The sequence below is a fragment of the Mustela putorius genome, unplaced genomic scaffold (assembly GCF_011764305.1).
Source record: "Mustela putorius furo isolate JIRA1106 unplaced genomic scaffold, ASM1176430v1.1 tig00003867_pilon_pilon_pilon, whole genome shotgun sequence".
In the NCBI taxonomy this organism is placed as follows: Eukaryota; Metazoa; Chordata; class Mammalia; order Carnivora; family Mustelidae; genus Mustela; species Mustela putorius.
The window spans coordinates 7,626,160-7,645,965 of record NW_025422019.1 but is presented as its reverse complement, the minus strand read 5'-3'; positions in this window follow the sequence as shown (position 1 = coordinate 7,645,965).

The window sequence follows — 19,806 nt, the reverse complement described above, 5'->3', positions numbered from 1 at the left end:
GATCCCAGGAAGCTGGGATCACCATCTGAGCCAAAGGCAGATGCCCAACCAACTGAGCCACCCAGGCATCCCTGCCTCTCATACTCTAGCAACCAACCTCCATTTCCCCACACCCACCCCACTCCTAGCCCTAAGCAACCACTGATCTATTTTCTATTCCTCTATTCTGGATTTTTTATATGATGGGAATTGTGTAATGTGTGGTATTTAGGGACTGGCGTCTTTCACTTAACACAATGTTTTTATGCTTCATTCATTGGAGCATGAATCAGCACTTTGTTCCTCTTTATGGGTGACCAGTGTTTCATTGTATGGCTATACAACATTTTGTTTATCTGTTCATCAGTTGATGGGCATTTGGGTTGTTTCCACTTTTGGCTATTGTGACCAGTCCTGCTGTTAACATTCATGTACAAGTTTTTTGTTTTTTGTTTTTTTAAGATTTTATTTATTCATTTAAGAAAGAGAGCACATGAGCAGGGGGAGGAGCGGAAAGAGGACAATCAGACTCCAAGCTGAGCACAGAGCTGAACATGGGGCTCAATCCCAGGGCACCAAGAGCATGACCTGAGCCGAAATCAAGACTCAGATGTCAATTGACTGAGCCACCCAGGTGCTCCACAAGGTTTATCCGTTTTTTATGAAGCTATGTTTTCATTTCTCCTGGGTATATACCTAGGAATGAAATTGCAGGCTTATATAGTAATCTGTGTTTAATTGAGGAACTACCAGTGTGTTTTCCAAAGTGGAGGCAGGGCGCCAGTTTCTCCATATCCTTGACAACACTTGTTATTATCCAACCATTTAATCTTAGCTACCCTAGTATTTGTGAGATGGTGTTTCATTATGGCTTGGATTTGCATTTCCTTTATGACTAATAATGTTGAGCATTTTTAATGTGCTTATTGGCCATCTCTATAACTTCCTTGAACAAATGTCTATTTATATCTTTTGTCCATTTTTAAAATTGGGTTTTGTCTTTTTATTATTGAGTTTTTATTTTTTATGTTTATTACCTTTTATTTCATTATTATCTATTATTATTACCTTTTATTTATTATTTTACTGTCTTTTATTTTGTCTTGTTATTGAGTTCTTTATTATTAAGAGTTCTTTATTCTAGATACAAGTCCCTTACCAGATATAAGCTTTATAACTATTTTCTCTGATTTTATAAGTTGTCTTTTCACTTTTTTTGGTGGTACCTTTTAAATTTTGGTGAAATCCAATTCATTTACATTTTTCTTCACTGCTCATGGTTCTGGTGTCATATTCAGAACCCTTTGCCAAATCCAAGTTCATTAAACTTTACTAAAGTTTATTAAAATTTACTCTTTTGCTTTCTCCTAAGTGTTTTTATAGTTTTAGGTCTACATTTAGGGCTTTCATCCATTTTGAGTTAATTTTCATATATGGGGTCCAACTTCTTTCTTTTGCATGTGGTTATCATTTATCTCATCACCATTTGTTAAAAATACTATTCTTCCCTCATTAAGTGATCTTGGCACTAATGATGAAAATGGTTGGCCATAGATGTGTGGCTTTATTTCTGGACTCTCAAATCTATTCTGCCTGTGTATGTATCCAGCCTTACGGTAGCAACATCACATCTTGATTACCATTGCTTTGTTCTTAAGTTTTGAAATAAAGACATGTTTCCTTTGCCCTGTTATTCTTCTTCAAGATTATTTAGGCTATTCTGAGTGGCTTTCCTTATGAATTTTAGGACAAGATTATCAATTTCTACAAAGTAGTCAGCTGAGACTCTGGTGGGGACTGTGCTGAACCCTTAGATCAGCTGGGCATGTGTTGCCATCTAACAACGTTCAGTCTTTCAGTCCCTGAACTGGGGTTGTTTTCCAATTACTTAGATATTCTTTCATTTCTTTCAATAATTTTTTGTAGTTTTCAGTATGAGTTTTGTACTTCTTTTGTTAAGTTTATTCCCAAGGTTTTATTTTTATTCTATAAAAATGGAATTGTTTTCTTTTTTTAAAGATTTTATTTATTTATTTGACAGAGAGCGAGTGCATGAGCTAGGGGAGGCAGAGAAGCAGACTCCCCACTGAGCAGGGCGCCCAAACAAGGGGCTCCATCCCAGGACCCTGAGATCATGACCGGAGCCAAAGGCAGACGCTTAACCGACTCAGCCAACCCAGGGTTAATTTCTTAATTTTACTTTGAAAAAAATTTTTTTTGCAAATGTATAGAGAGATACAATTAATTTTTATATATTGATCTTTTATCCTGCAACTTTGTAGAACTCATTTATTAGTTTTAATAGGTTTTTCAGGAATTCTTTAGAATCTTCTGTATACAAGATGATGTCATCTGCAAATATAATTTTACTTCTTCCTTTCCAATCTGGATGCCTCTTATTTCATTTTCTTACTAAATTGCCCTGGCTAAAACCTCCAGAACTAGGCTGAATAGAAGTAGTGACAGCAAACATCTTTGTCTTGTTTTTGGTCTTTGAGGGTAAGCATCCACTCTTTCACCATTAAGTGTGATGTTAACTGTAGGTTTTTTTGTAGAAGCCCTTTATGAGGTTGATAAAATTCTCTTCTATTTAGAGTCCAGGGAATGCTTTTATCATGGTGTTTACAATTGTTGTATCTTCCTGATGGTTTGACTCTTTTGTCATTGAAAGTGTCCCTTTTCCTCTCTAGTAACATTTTCTTGCTGTTTTAAAGCCTATTTTCTCTGATAACAACAGAGTCACTTTAGCTCTCTTACAGATGCTATTTGCACGATATGTTTTTCAATCCTTTCACTTTACATTTATCTTTACCTTTGACTATAGCCTGTGTCTCCTGTAGACAGTATATAGGTGGATCATTCTTTTCAATCCACACTGACAATCTCTGCTTTTTATAGAATCATTTAATCATTCCCATTTACTGTGTTACTGAGATAGCTGGACGGACGCCGGTCACTGTTGCTTCTTGTTTTCTGTATCTCACACCGTGTCTGTTCTTCTCTTCCTCCTTTACTGCTTTCTTTAACATTGAGTATTGTGTAACCCAGCATTTTATTTTATCTTTCATGTTTTATTTTCACTATTTTTGAGAGTTGTTTTTTTTTTTTTAAGTGGTTGTTCTGGGGGCATCTGGGTGGCTCGGTCAACTGAGCATCTGATCTCTGAGGTCATGATCTCAGAGTCATGAGATCAAGTCCAGCATCAGACTCTGCACTCAGCATGGAGTCTGCTTGAGACTCTCTCTCCCTCTCCTCCTCCACCCCCCAAAATAAATAAATCAATCTTTTAAAAGTGGTTGTTCTGCAGTTTGCCATGTATATCTCAACTATCCTAATCAATTACCTATTTATACTAGATTATTCCAGTGATATTTGGAAATAGTACTTCATTATAACTCTATTTTCCTTCTGCCTTTTTGTGGTATTATTGTTATACATATTGGATGTATTATGTTACTAAGCCAACGACGCATTCTTATTAGCTTATCATCTGTAGTCATTTCCTTCGCCCAGCGCAGCTTCTCCGATGTTTTCAGATGCTCCAACCCACTTCCGTTATGCTATTTTGGTAAAAACATCACATTTCTATATGTTATAGACCTCACAATACATTCTGTGAATATCATTTAATACATTGGCTCTTTAAAGCCATTACAAAAAGAAAAAAGTTATGCATCTTTTTAAATTGTATAATTATATTTACCAGTGCTCTTTTTGTCACGTGTGGATTCAAATTATCATCTGGGGTCACTTGCCTTCAAACTCAAGAACTCCTTTACCCAAGTATTTCTTGCAAGGAGGGTCTGGTGGCAACAAGTTCCCTCAATTTTTGCTTATCTTGAAAAATTTTTATTTTTTTTAAAGATTTTATTTATTTATGTTGCAGACAGAGATCACAAGTAGGCAGAGAGGCAGGCAGAGAGAGAGGGGGGAAGTAGGCTTCCCGCTGAGCAGAGAGACCAGTGTGGGGCTCAATCCCAGGACCCTGAGACCATGACCTGAGCCAAAGGCAGAGGCTTTAACCCACTGAGTCACCCAGGCAGCCTGAAAAATCTTTATTTTGATTTTAATTTTGAAAAATAGATTTTATGGAAATAGGATTCTTGGTTGACAGTTTTCTCTTTGACCATTTTTAATGTTATCCCAAAGCCTTTTGCCCTTCATTGTTTCTGCTGAGGAGTCAGCAATTAGTATTCCTAGGGGTTGTCTTATAAACAATGAGCCTTTTTTTCTCTTGCTGCTTTCAAGATTTTCTCATTGTGTTGGCTTTCAACATTTTACTATGATTTGTCTGTTTGTGTATCTCTTCGCCTTGATACTGTGTGATGTTTTTTGGGCTCCCTGGATGTATAGGTTTCTGTTCTTCAGTAACTCTGGGGAATTTTTCAGGCACTATTTCTTCAAATGTTTTTTCTGTTCAGTTCTCTTTCACCTCTACTTCTGGTATTGCCATTATATGTATGTTGGTGTCTCCTGTTTCCATGAGGCTCTCTTTACCTTTCTTTATCCTTTTTCCTGTTCTTCCACTTGCATAATCTTTATTGGCAGAGTTCCACGTTTGCACATACTTTCTTTTGCCGGTTCAAATCTACTGTTGAGCCCTGTAATGAATTTTTAATTTGTTATTATACTTTCTGTTCCATCGTTTCTATTTTGTTCCTTTTTATAATTTTATCTTTTTATCCATCTATTTGATGCAATAGTGTCATCAAGGACATGTCATCATGTCCTTCATCATGGTTTCCTTTAGTTCTATGAACATGTTTCTAATGACTACTTGAAAGTTTTTTTCAAATAAATCTGATATCTGGTCTCTCTCACAAGCAGCTTCTGTACCCTGCTTATTTTCCGGTGTATGGGCCATACTTTATTTTTCATGCTTTGTAAATTTTTTGTTGGAAACTGGACATTTTATATTTTTTTAAAGATTTATTGATTGATTTAAGAGAGAGAGTACAAGCACAGGGAGGAGCAGAGGGAGAGGGATAGAGAAAGATTCTCAATCAGACTCTGTGCTGAGCTCAGAGCCTGATGCAGGGCTCGATCTCACAACCTGGAGATCATGACCAAAGCCAGAACCATGAGTAGGATGCTTAACTGACTGAGCCACCCAGGCACCCCAGAAACTGGACATTTTAGATAACATACGACAGCAATTTTGGGTACCACTCTGCCCCCTCCTGCCTCTTTGAGCTTGTTATTATTTGCTTGTTTATTTGTTTAGTGACTGACTGGATTATTTGAGGGAAGTTTATTTCGCTCCCACAGTGTGCAGCCTTTAGTGCTGTCCCTCAGGGAGGTTCAACTTTGGTTATGCCCACAGCACGCTGGGATGACAGTGGTTTGGATATGGATTTCTTCCTCTCTTTCCATGATCATACCCAGCTTTTAGGCTCCATTCATTGCTCTACTGTTTTCAATAATAACTTGGAAGCATAAATTGCTCTACAAGTTAGTCCAATCAAACTCCTGCACTTTTGAAGAAACAATGTCCAAGGTCAATGTCTGATTTTTGTTCTGATGCCAGAAGGACTCCTCTCATTCCCTGCTTCTGTCCCACGAATAACCAGCCTACAGTTTATTTTTTTAATATTTTATTTATTTATTTGATAGAGACACAGCAAGAGAGGGAACACAAGCAGTGGGAGTGGGAGAGGGAGAAGCAGGCTCCCCACCAATCAGGGAGCTCGACATGGGGCTCTATCCCAGGACCCCGGGATCATGACCAGAGCTGAAAGCAGACACTTAACGACTGAGCCACCCAAGCTTCCCACTTTTTTTGGAAGTACTATTAGGCTCAGACTTTTTCATGCCCTGCAAATGAGAAGTTTTTCTGGAAAGAGATAAGGTACTATTTATTTTATGGTCTGTTTCTACCATGAGGCAAAATCTGAGCTAGGTCTCCGGAGCTGTGGGGAGGGATAATGGCAAACTTCTCTCTCTGTGACACTCTTGCTGTAGCAGCTGAACATCCCGTGGGTGATGGTGGAGAAACAACCTGGGGTCCCCTCAGCTTGCCTGTCCTGGTGTGGAACGTCCACCTCACAAGTTGGGGCATAGGTGACCAGAGACCCAGTATTCTTGGCACACCATTCCATGAGCGGCGGAGGGTGGGGGGAGGCAGCCCCAACCTCTCCACAGAGTCACTGAGGACTTAGCTTCAGCAACGAGGAGCTGGGGACAGGATGAGACATGCTGAAGTCCTGCTCCTCCCAGCAGGAAAACCCTCTGGCTGGAGGCAGTGAAGAGGGAGTCCTGTGTTCTTGTCTGCAGCAATCTCGAGAGGAGTCTCTATCCCACAGAGCTAGGGTTGGAGAGGGAGAGCGCAGTCTTGGTTCAAACACCACAGATTCTCAATTTCTTACGATATTTTCACCAACGTTCATAACCGTTATGGAGTTTTAAGAGATGTTTCCGTTATTTGTTGTTTACCCTAAGAACCATCTTCTGAGGCTTTCAATGTTGCGTCGTATTTGGGGTTTCTTTGGGTAGTTGTCACCTGTTTCACTTGGGAGCAGGTCGGCAGAGCTCTTCATGCTGTCATGCTTGAAGTTGATCCGTATTTCATGTTTTTGAATTTTTACTTTTTTTTAATGTATACTTAGGTACATATTATGGTGGAAGTATTGAATGTTTCAGGAAAGCTATTAGCTAAAAGAGATGCAATAAGCATTCAGATTCATGAATTTTCTTATTATGTTCTCCCTTCATACTAGACAGTGGAGGTTTGCAGTATACAAACACTTTTATCTGGCCTTCTAAACTATGTGTACCTTCCCACTTGTCTTAAAAGTTGAGATCAGTTTCTATTTCATTCACAGGCTCATCTGTACTCTAATTGCTTTCAGAAGATTAAAAAAAAACACCCTACAATTAAGCCAAATCTCTGTAAGCCTCACTGGTGGCTTAAACATCATAGAATTGTCATCTGCCCATTTATTTTTTTATGATATTCAGTTTATAACTACATTGGATGGGCAGCTACTGGGAATACTGCATCATTTTTTATTTTATTCTGTTTTGCTTTATTTTATTTTATTTATATTGTTTTGCCCTTCTTTATAGTCATTAGGTATGGTATCTCTGTCATCCCTTTAGGTGTATTATTATATTTATTGTATGCATTGATCTTGTCTCAAGTGGTTCATTTCTTTTTCATAGGTGACAAATTTTTTTTGCCTTCCGCACCTCATCCAGAAATTCTTCCATTTATTTCCTTTAAAATGTTTTGTCCTAGTGAGCAATGTACAGTAAAAGACCTGTATATTTGCTCTTTCTGTTCTTCCTTCCTTCCTGATATGCCAAGGTTCTGTATTTTATCATTTCCTCTCCATTTCAAGACTTTCTTTGGCCATTCTTTTAGTATAGATCTGTAGATGACAAATTATCAGTTTTCCTTCATGCAAGAACGTCTCAATTTTTCTCTTCACATCTGAAGCATATATTCAGAATTCTTCTTTTGTTTTTAGGATTTCACCAATCCATTTGAGAGAGAGTGTGTGTGTGTGCAAGCATGAGCAGGGCAGGAGGGTGCAGAGAGAGAGAGAGAGAAGCAGACTCCCTACTGAGTAAGGAGCCCAACACAGGGCTCTATCCCAGGACCCTGGGATCATGACCCAAGCCAGCCCAGCTGATGCAACGCAACCACCCAGGCACTCTGCACTGGAGGTAACATTCTAAGTTGACAGTTCTACTCTTTTAGCACTTGAAAATGTTATATCACTTCCTTCAGACCTCCGCTCTTTCTTTCTTTTTATTATTAAAGTAAATTTTGACATACTCTATGGTTTTTAAGAGAAATTCACTGTTATTTGAATTTTTTAATTTATAAATATAGTGTTGTTTCCCTCTTATTGCTTTTAAGACTTTTATTTATTTTATTATTATTATTATTTTTTTTTTTTTTTGCTTTAGTTTTCTGGAGTTTAATCACATATCTTAGCATGGGCTTCTTTGGTTTTACCTGCTTGGTTTCACTAAGCTGCTTGAATCTGGAGATTTATGTATTTTGCCAAATTTGGTAGAATTTCAGCTGCTATTTATTCTGATATTTTGTCAGCTCTGTTTGTCCTCTTCTTGGAGACCACAACCTCATAAAAAGTTTTAAATAGATAGATAGATAGATTTCTTGATTTACAGGTCCCCAAGGCTCTGCTCTTTCTTTTCCTTTTTTTCAGTTTAATTTCTCTTGGTTACTCAGATTGGGTGATTTCTGTTGCTCCATCTCCAAGTTCATTGGTTCTTTCCTCTGTTCTTTCCATTTTGCTGTAAACTAATCCCGTGAGTTTTTTAGTTCAGGTTTTTTTTTTTCAGTTCTAAAATTACTATGTGGTTGTTCTTTATCTCTTCTATTTCTCTGCTGAGACCTTTTTTTTCTTTGCTGAGAACTTATTTTTTAATTTCTTGTAAGTGTGTTTATAATTGCTTGTTGAAGCATTTTTATGATGACTGTTTTTAAATCCCTCTTCAGATAATTCCGCATGTCTGTCATCTCAATTTTGTTAGCTGTTGATCATCTCTTTTCATTCAAACTGAGATCTTCCTGGATTTTGGAATAATAAGTGATGTTTTATAGTACTCTTATCATTTAAGTCATTTGCAATGAGACTCTGGTTCTTATTTATATTTTCTGTTTTAGCTGATTTCCTCTGACACTGCTCCAGTGAAGAAAAGGGTCAGAGGAAGTGTATCACCCCAATCCTGCCAGGTGGGGCAGAAGTCCAAATTCCCCACTCTATCTCCATGGGTAACCTAAGGGACGGGAACCATGTTACTGCTAAATGCGTAGGAAGCCTCTTCTGACACCACCCTGACTGGGAAGGGAGGGGCAACTCATTACTGCTCCCAATATGGTTGGCATGGTCTTTGCTGAAGGAGATGGGGGGAGGGGACATAATTTTTCTCGTTTTTTCTCTGATATTTGACTGAGTTGGATGGCTGTTGTCTAAAAGTTTTTTGCCTGGGTGGCTCAGTCCAATAAGCCTCTGCCTTCGGCTCAGGTCATGATCCCAGGGTCCTGGGATCCAGCCCTGCTTCTCTCTCTCCTCCCTGCTCGTGTTCATTCTTGCTATCTCTGTCTCTCTCCAATAAATAAATAAAATCTTTTTTTTTTTTTTTAAATTTTCTCTGTTGCTTGACTGCCCCTTTCCTGGTCCTCAAGCTAGAAAGAACAAGCTTTTATTCAGATCTTCTTTGTCTGTGCTTCTAAGCATTTTGGGTGGCCAGCATCTAGTCCAGGGTATATTAGGCAAACAAACAAACAACAAATCTGGGAACTCATGACTGTCATTCCTTGGGTCCCAGGGTCCCTGGCCAGTATACCTTCTTTTTTCCACCTTTTGGAATCTTCTTCGGTTTGTTTTATGTATAATGCCCAAGGTATTTAGCTATACTGAGTGGGAGGAATAAGAGGACATGCCTAAGAGGAACTATATTCCATGGGCAAGACAACATCTTGCTTTCCTTATCCTAGACATTCTGCATAATTGTTTTCCACTCCCCTTTCTCAACTTGCACTTTGATACATTCCTTGTTTCACTGGTCTTCAGAGACACCGATGGTAGGAGGCAAAGACAGAAAAGGATTTGTTTGCTGTTTGTTTAGGAAAAAAAAAAAGAAAGAAAAGAAAATGGTACCTGCACCTGAACACCTCAGTCTTTCAGTATTCCTGAGTTGCCTGGGAGAAAACAAATCTTAAATCCACATGAGTGGCGGCTCCATGACACACACTAGTTTTCATCTCAAAATGCACCATCTCCTATTTGTCCAAGACACTGTGCAGATCCAAAAACCATCATCCTGTTTGAGGTGGGGAGGGTATGCAGAAAAATCTGATGGTTTAATTAAAGTTTGAAGAAAATGGACCAATGAAAAGATTTCCTTTAGCACCCTGAGCCACATCTTTGCCCAAGTCAGCCTTCAGTCAGTAGAGGTCTTCAGACTGTCCAGCACTGAGAAACAGTGAGGCCTTTCATGAACATCTCTCCAGCTTAGCCTCTGAACTCCATCTGGGCCAGATGGGCAGTCTGCAGAGTAGGCCTTGGAGTTTGCTCAAGTGCCCCTCAGTGCCCCCGTTCCTTGTCTCAGGGGGCGCCAGTGTGAAGGAGAGAGAGAGAGTTTGCTCTGGCCTCATGCTGACTGTGGTATAAAACCCCACGAGGGCACTTACCAGCTAATGTGACTTTGGTTATATTCCCAACTCAACCTCTCTTATTTCTTCTATATAATGGAAATAACAGAAGGTAACTTAATGGAATTATTGAAGGCATAGAAACAGTATGTGAAGTTTCTGGCACATAATTTCTATTTGATCTACATCAGCTATTATTACCATAGGCAGAGAATTCCAACATAAATAAAAGTTCTCCAGGGGCACTTGGCTGGTTCAGTTCAAAGAGCATGAGACTCTTGATTTCAGGGTCATGAGTTTAAGCCCCTTTTTGGGCAGAGAGATTACTTTAAAATGAATGAATGAATGAATGAATGAATAAAAAAAATAAAGTCTTCCAATGTAAATATTTTAGACACCATGAGAAGTGTGTGTGTGTACAGATAGATGATTGTATTTCCCAGGTAAGAGGGTAGTAGCTGAAGTGCATCTTGTATCCAACTACTAACTTCACATAAGCTATATTCTTGAGTTATTACTACCCACCATCCCACCAATCCTCGGGTTATATTATCCTTGTGTTTTCCACATTCCATATTTAAGATGCTTAAAATTTCTTATGCCAAAGCAACATTCTAATCTCACTCAAGATTAGTGAGTCCTGCTCCAGGCCAAGCAGGGACACAGGTACATGTTAAAAGGACTTCTTCAAGCTAAAGGTAACCTCTAATGAAGTATAGATCTCAGCTAATCATGGATTAAAGGGTGGGGACAGGATTATTATGTAAATAAGACTTCTTTGTCTTTATGATCACAGTAATACCATTTTTACCCTTCACTTTTCTAAGGTGAGCTATAAGGTTCCTGTACTCATTCTGATTACACAGTTAATCTGAATTTAAATGCCCATAGTCCCTGGAGTCTATGTCATTTGGCCTTAAGGTTGAATAATTCAGGCATAACCACAAGTCCAGGGATGACAAGTAGGTTTTATGTGTTATCCCGCATGTCAGTGCCCATTGATTTGGAATGTCTGCCTGGAAACAGATCCTAATCCAGGCCTAGCTGGGGAGGGGGAAAAAAAATAAAATAAAAGCGCAGTAATTGATTAGCCATGTCTGCAATGGACCAAAAATGGGTAAGTAGTGAGTATGCTAGGTATTTGCAATTTCTGCATACACCATAGCAGTAACATTTTATGTCTGTAAACTGATACAATCTCTGTCACATGTTCTTCTACCTCCTCCACCTCTTTTTCTTCCTCTTCTTTTTTTAAACATTTATTTTTTCTTTTAATATTTATTTACTTATTTGAGAGAGAAAGAGAATGTGCAGAGGAAGAAGGAGAGAGACACTTTAAGCAGACTCCACGCTGAGTGCCAAGCCCAGCACAAGGCTCAATCTCACAACCCTGAGATCATGACCTAGAGTCATGATGTTTCACTGACTGAGCCACCCAAGTGCCCCTTAAACTCTCATTTCAACGCCTAAAAACTATTCTAGTTTGTAGGACATACAAAGGCAGACTATGTGCTCGAGTGGGCCCACAAGCTACAGTTTACTAACCTCTACACTAAAGGCTAGAACACGGTACTATGCGAATATAACTATCTATCTGGCACATATTCTGACCAGAATTGCTTTCCCTGGAAACCTATAACCCAGTGGAAACAAAGTAAATATCTAATATCTAGCCTATTTTTTAATAAAAAGCAACTCTTTCAAAAAGTGATATAAATATCAGGGCACCTGGGTGGCTCAGTGAGTTAAAGCCTGTGCCTTCAGCTCAGGCCATGATCTCAGGGTCCTGGGATCGAGCCCCACATCGGGCTCCCTGCCCGGCAGGGAAACCTGCTTCCCACCCCCATCCCCCGCCTACTTGTGATCACTGTCAAATAAATAAATAAATAATCTTTTTAAAAAGGTGATATAAATATTAAGGATATAAAGCAAGTCTTAAAGAAATGTAGCATTGATACATTGACACCAATCAGTCCATCTAAACTTTTATCAATTTCTATACTTATGAATGTTGTATGTATCTTTCTTTAATGTTAAAAAAAAAAAAAAAAGTCCTCCAAACTGTGTATTTCTTCATTCATTCTTGCTTTGAGCCTGTCCACTGTTGACTGTGGCCGGCTGCTGTCTGTTTCCGTTGTAGCTTTATAGTTCTTTTGGGGTCTTAATGGTAGCATTTTTGCTGACATGAGACATCACTTGAAAATCCCCACTTAGGTCAAAGATCTTTTTTTTCAATCGCTTCTAAATTTTTCCAAAAAGGAGCTTGTCTTTCTGGTTTTTTTCCCTCCTGCAACTCATAATTAGAATAGAAAAAAGAAATTCTATGGTTTGGGGATAGTCCACAATTACAATTTTTCAAGACTCACTTTCTATTCACCATAATGAAAATAATATAAATATGTGACTGATATTTATATAAATGATTCCTCAGCTGAGCAAATTACTGGAGAGAGAATATTCCCACTTTTTCCTGTCTGATCTGCTTCCTCTTTACCCTTAACCTTGATTTGTGTTCACACTCTGAGCTACATAGAAAGATATCTCTGGTGGGTTATCTCCAACCAGTGTTATTTACCTCCCAAAACTTCTGCCCTGAACTGTAGGTCAACATTTTTTGCTCTTCAGTCCTGAACTATAAATACATGTCTTTTTTTTTTTTTTACATGGATCATACTTCTGGTGTCATATCAATAAATAGGTCTTTCCAGTTTTCTCAAACAAGTGATTTCTGGAAAGTGGAGCCAAATCATGGAGGCCCTCAAATGTACAGTGAGGAGAATGTACTTTATCTAAAGGCAGTGGATTTGCAGGGGCATGTTTAGTGTTGGGTTGTCTAAGTTCTTTATATATCTTGGATATTAGTCCTTTATCAGATAAATCATTTGCAAATACCTTCTCCCACTCAGTCAGTTGGCTGCCTTTTCATTCTGTTGATAATTTCCTTTGCTGTGCAAAAGTGGGGGTCTGGGGGTAGTCCCCATAGTTTCTTTTGCTTTTGATTCCCTTGCCTGAGGAGACATATCTACAAAAATGTCTCTATGGCTAATGTCAAAGGGATTACTGTCTTATGGTTTCTTCTAGGATTTTTATGATTTCAGGTCTCATATTTAGGTCTTTAATCACTGTAAGTTTATTTTTGGGTATGGTGTGAGAAAGCGGTCCAGTTTCATTCTTTTACATGAAGCTGTCTGTTTTCCTCAGCACCACTGCAGACAATAAACTGTCTTTTTCCCATCATATATTCTTGCCTCCTTTGTCTTCATTAATTATATGGTCAGTCTTTATAAAGTTTAGCCATTCTAATAGGTAAGCAGTAGTAACTCATTCTGGTTTTCAATTGTATTCCCCTAATGGCCAGTGATGTTGAACATTTTTTCACTTGATTATTTGCCATTCATATGTCTTTTTTGGTGAAGTGTCAATTCAAATCTTGGGTCTATCTTTTTTAATTGGGTTATTTGTTTTCTAATTATAGAGTTTCTTAATATAGTTATATAAATTTCAATATATATAGTACTTTATGTATACATATTTAATTTTTTTTGTTTTTTGTTTTTTTAATAATAACTTTTAAAAAAGATTTTATTTATTTATTTGACAGACAGAGATCACAAGTAGGCCGTGAGGCAGGCAGAGAGAGAGAGAGGAGGAAGCAGGTTCCCTGCTGAGCAGAGATCCCAATGCGGGGCTCGATCCCAGGACCCTGGGATCATGACCTGAGCTGAAGGCAGAGGCTTAACCCACTAAGCCACCCAGCCACCCCTTAATTATATGTTTTTGCAAAGATTTTTCTCTCCCTGTCTATGGCTTGTCTTTTCATTCTCTGAAAGTGTCTTACAGAGAATAGAACGTGGTTTTTTTAAAGATTTTATTTATTTATTTGACAGAGAGCGACATAGTAAGAGAGGGTACACAAGCAGAGGGAGTGGGAGAGGGAGAAGCAGGCTTTCCATGGAGCAGGGAGCCCAATGTGGTGCTCAATCCCAGGACCCTGGGATCATGACCTGAGCCGAAGGCAGACGTTTAACAACTGAGCCACCCTGAGAACAGAAGTTTTTTGTTCTGGTGAACTCCAATATATTAATTTGGCCTTTTTTTTCTTTGACATGGATCATACTTCTGGTGTCATATCAAAGACACCTTCATTTAACTCAAGGTCACAAAGACTTTCTTTTAGGATTTCTTCTAGAAGTTTTATAGTTTTAACAATTTCGCCTTTGGGTTTGTGATACATCTTAAGTTCATTTCAAATTTGGTTTAGGAATATGACTCATCCTGAGTGAGAAGTATGAATCAAAGTGAGAGGTATGAATCAAACTCTATTTTTTCACCTATTGATATCTAATTGTTGTAGCACCACTTGAGGGAAAAACCATCCTTTCTGCACTAAATTGCCTTGCATCTTTGTCACAAATCAATGGTCCATATATTCATGGATATGTTTACATATTCTTCCTTCTCCTCCATGAGTCAGGAAGAATTGGAAACCGTGGACTATCCACAAACTATAGAATTTCTTTTTGTGAGTATGTCTTGATCTCCAACCAGGGAGGGAACTCCATGACAAAAGGAGCAGGTCCTCAAACACGTTGTGGCCCACACACCTAGCATGTACTCAGCCCAGAGCAAACAGCAGGGAACACTTACTGGGTAGCTTGGTAAGGAAATGAATGGGGAACTAAATGGCAGAGGTTGGCCTGCCTGTGGGTCTCCTGCTCCATCCTCTGCTTCCATCAATTTCCTGTGACTCTGAGTAACTCATGTGTCTAATCTACCTCTGCCCCTGGGACCTGATCCAGCCCTTTGTAAGGTAGAAGGGAAAACCAAGCAGTCCCTGGTTTCAGGAAAGGGAGAGTCCATGGGGGACTTTCTCCCTGATCAGATTCTGGGAAAGCTGAGGCAGAAATATCATAGCCACCAACTGTCCTTGAAGTAGACTTTGCCTTTCTCCCTTCCCTTCTAAGCCTGAAGGTTTAATAATGATCAGGGGAAAAAGGTTTATGTTCCCATCCACAACTGTAAAAGAGGAGGAGCTGCTGAAGCCACAAGCCTGGGTCTTCCCAGACCCATGTGCCATGGGCAGCATTTCATTCTGTTTTCATCCCATGAGGCATAGGTAAGAAGGGGAGGTCTGTAGCACACAGGAGTCAAGTCCCTTGCCTGAGGTCACATGGAGCTCCGTGGAGGGTGTCAGTCACCGGAACCTTCAAATCTAAGACTCCTGGCCTGTTGGCCTTGGCCCTGGCAGTGAGGTGGTGTCAGTGGGCACCCCTGTAGCACAGGGGAAGGCTCTCCTTGCAGAATAGTAGCTCAGAGTAATTGCAAAAGGCCTGGGAATCCACAGTCACTCCAAAGATTGCCTCCATTCTGACAAAATAACAACACACACATTTACTTGGTGCCAATTTTCCCAGTTAAAGTAGTTGAATGCTATTTTGGTGACTAGGTATAAATTCATGTTTTAAAAATCAAATGGCATGCTTTTTAATTTCATTCCATAGTCTATCAAACCATGTGAACAAGAGGCCCAGCTGCTATCATGGTCCTTAACCTTTTATTGATGTCCTTTTTTTTTTTTTTAAACATATAATGTATTATTTGTTTTAGGGGTACAGGTCTGTGATTCACCAGTCTTCCACAATTCAGAACGCTTACCACAGTACATAGCCTCCCCAGTGTCCATCACCCAGCCACCCCATCCCTCCCACCCCCTTTGTTGGTATTCTTAATGGAGGTATCCCTTACTTAACAGAATTGGAGTCTTCCAAGCTCCAGACCTGAGAGGGACCATGCCCTGGGGTTCAAGGTGCAGTTTCTTTAACCACGTCTACAACAGTGATGAGCTCAGGGTGTTACGTGTGTGTGATGAATCACTAAATCCTTCCCCTGAGACTACTATTAATTTAAATAAAAACTTGAAATTTAAAAAAAAAATCATGTCTGCCAAAGCACGCTGGAACCAAGATAGGATTTAGCCACTCCTAGCTTTGCCCTCCACAGTGGAGACAGAAGTGAGTCCCAAGGGCACAGGGAGAGTAAGAAGGAGCGGGGGAGCCACCACCCTCCAGCCCCAGGGTCAGGCAGACTTGCGCAGGTGCTGCCCAGCACCCCAACCCCCGAGGTTGTTCAACTTCTCCCCCAACCCTGTCCATTCATGCATCAGGAAAACCACAGACTTGAGCCCTTGGCTAAGGGCCTTGTCTCCCTGCACGGTCCCACCAGCCTGTCACTGAACACCTGGGGAGCTGTCCGAGTACATCACACTTAGTACTCAGACACTTCCCGCAGACACTCCTGACCCCTGTTCTGGGAGCTGAAGGGCCAGGGATGGATGGAGCCCAGGCCCACAAAACCACAGAGAGACTGTCCCAAGATCAGCGTGGAGCCCTGCTGTCACATCCTTCCCAGATCTGGACCTTCTGGGGCACCGGGGCACACAGCAAGGCAGCAAGCAGGGTGAGGTGTGGGGGAAGGGGTTTGGGGCCTGACAGAACCCTGACTGTGCTGACACGGAGGAATCCCTTAACCTCTCTGAACCCCCATTTCCTTATCTGAAAGTGGGGATAAGAGCCTACCTAGCCAGCAGGACACAGAGTAAAGGGCTCAAGAGGGCTCCTGTCTCATCGAATGCCCCAGATTCCACCGTCCTATTGAGAATTTTTGACATAAGCCATCTTTTTAAAACACCAGTGTCCTGGGGAGGCTTAACAAACGGAGTCCCTCCAGCCCTAGTTTGAAAGTCCTTTCTGTTTTTAATGGTTCTGTCTCCCTAAGAGCAATGAAGTGGAGGGAGACAAGGGAGCCAGGGGAGTTGGGGTCGGAAGGGAAAGGCCCAGGTGAGGAGGGGAGAAGACAAGCAGGGCCCACCTCACAGGTGGCACTCAGGTGCAGGGCTGGGAATCCGGGGTATTTTTTCCCTGAGGAGCCAGTCAGGACCCTACGCCAGCGTCTGGAAGGACACAGGCCAGCAGGTGGCTTGAAACTGTGTGCAACGCTGTGAACTGCCCTCCAAACTTCTAACACGTCTATGACAGGAGAGGCCCCAAGACAGCCACCGAGCACACACCTGTTCCCCAGGAGTCAGAGCTTCCCTCAGGGGACAAACAGATGCCTGGACAGACACTGGTTGGATGGACCCCAGTGAACTCCCCTAGACGGCAGTTGGCTGGGCTCCCTTCACACCAGCCACCACACGACGGCTATGGACTCAGTACTCATTCCTACCCCCAGCCCTCCTCACCGGGCTCTTGTCTCCTCTGCCCACCTGATCCTTCCAGCTCATTCCTGGACCTTTTTCAGTCTCGGCTCAAATGTCACGTCTTCAAAGAGACCATCCTGGTTCCTCCCCATCCAAAACAAGCTCCTTGTCCTACTGAAGTGTCCTCCTCCTCCCCTTCACGGCTCTGACGTGACTTCTAGGTATGGATTCATTTGCTTGTGGTGGTGGGGTTATATTTTTCTAGGATATTCACCAAGGCCTGGTGAAGAACAGATCCAGGGCGGGTCTCTGAGAGCTTGAGGAGGTGTAGAGCCCCAGGAGGGGACTCTGAACTGAGCCCTGGGAGGGCAGCCAGGCCTGCTGGGCAGGAGGCTGGACCCAGGAACCCTGCCACATAAATGGTCCATGGAACCGCACAGGCCTCCCAGAACCTAGACATAACCCACAGGAGAGAAAAAAAGGGAACCCCCAGCGAACCGTGATCATTTCATATTTGCTCTCCCAATGCAATGCAGTCTCAGAAGAGGAATTAAGGTAAATTATAGAAAATTAAAGTTACATTTTCTTGCACACCCAGGATCGAGGTTATGAAGTTCATTCATGCCTGTCTCACTTCCTTGCTCAGCTATAATCTGTATCCCGCACTTGACTCTAAGTTCCATAAAGGCAGAGATGTCGCTCACTTTGTAACTAGCGTATTCCCAGGGCAGGCACTGGACCTGGCCCCTAGTACACACTCAGTAAATTTGGGGGGTAGGAGGGGTAGCTACATGGATGAGGCCTCCTCTGCCAAAACCATCCCTCACGGCACGTCTCCTTGTCCCTTCGGACAAGCATCTCTTCCCTTAGGACATGGACCAGGCATGTCCGAATCCCCCTCCAAAGCTGTTTTCCGGGAAGCTGACACAGGGGCTTTGCTCCGCCATGAGGCCTGAGGCCTCTGAGAAGCAGGTGACAGCTTGGGCTAAGCTGGTCTCTTTGTTCCCAGCTTCAAGGCGGGCTGAGCTGATGCTTGCCAGATACCACTGCCAGGTTGGGCCTGCCAGAACAGGGGGCCAATCCCAAGCCAGGGAATGTATCAGGAGATTCTAGGGGTGGTGGGGGGAGCACCAAGAGAGCACTCTCAGGTCTTCTGGGAGCATGCCCGAGCTCCAAGTCCACATGTCAGGCCGTGCTGCCCCTTGGGGTAAGAGCTTCTGCCAAGGGCGGGAAGCGACCGAGGCAAGCTAGGTCTGCCCCAGTGCCTCCTGAGAAATAAGCCAAGTGGTCCTACAGGCAGCCAGTACATGTAGAAGGCTGGGAGCTGGAACAGAGTGGGGATGGTTTACCAGCCCTTAGACTTGAGGTCTGGGTCTTCAGCTCACTGAGCCTCTTTTGCTCATGGCCAGAACATTACCCTTCTCGCCTCTGCCCATTTAGCTCTTTGAAATTCTGCACCATGGGCTCCCTGTCCAATGGCAAGGGCTGGTGAGTCACGCCAGCATGAGCAAGCACAAGTGAAGGCTCGTTTGGGTGGTTGCCCTGCGTACATCGTTAGAGCGTGCAGCCTTTATGTCCTGCACCGCCTCCTGTCCAACCACGATTCAGTCTTCGATCTACAGGTCATCACTTAGTGTCTCCATTAGGCCTTGTGTTGGTTTGTCTCCAGTGATTCTGTTTGTCTGAAACTCGTGCCTTAATAGCCTCCTCAGGCAGGGCTCATGTGAATTGTATTGCCCGACTCCTTACAAGTCCATGACAGTTCATGGTCTTTATACTTCAAGGTCACTTTGGAAAGAAAGAAAATCCTTAGCTCACACATTATTTCCTTCAACGTAAATATGTTCATCTAATGTCTTCTGGCATGAAATGCTTCTGACAAAATATCTGAGGCCAACCTGACTTCTTTTCCCTAGAGAAGTGCCATCCAACAGAACTTTCTGCACTGATGCAAGCTTTCTAGAATCTGTGCTGTCTGTTGTGATAACCGCTAATTATGTGTCCTTGCTGAGCACTTAGAGCATGAAAGGAATTGATTTTTTAATTTTATTTCATTTTAATCTACATAGGTACGTGAGGCTGGCCAACTACCATACAGGACTGTGCAGCCTTAGATTGACCTGGCCTTATTTCCTACATATCCAAAAGACTTTTTCTTTAAAATTTGCTTATTTTAGGGGCCCCTGTTTGGTCCCATCAGTTAAGCATCTGACTCTTGATTGTAGCTCAGGTCGTGATCTCAGGATCATGAGCTCGAGCCCAGTGTCAGGCTCTGCACTCTGCACAGAGTCTGCTTGTCCCTCTCCCCCTGCTCACACTCTCTCTCGCAAATGAATAAATGAATAAAATCTTTAAAAAAATAATAAGATGAAATCTACTAATTTTACTGTAAGTCTCATCACAGCCCTTCTGTTCCAATTTTCCTAGGTACAGAGTGCCAGACTTTGATATTTTGTTTCAAGTTCTTTTTATTTCAGGGAACTTTTTTAAAAATCAATTT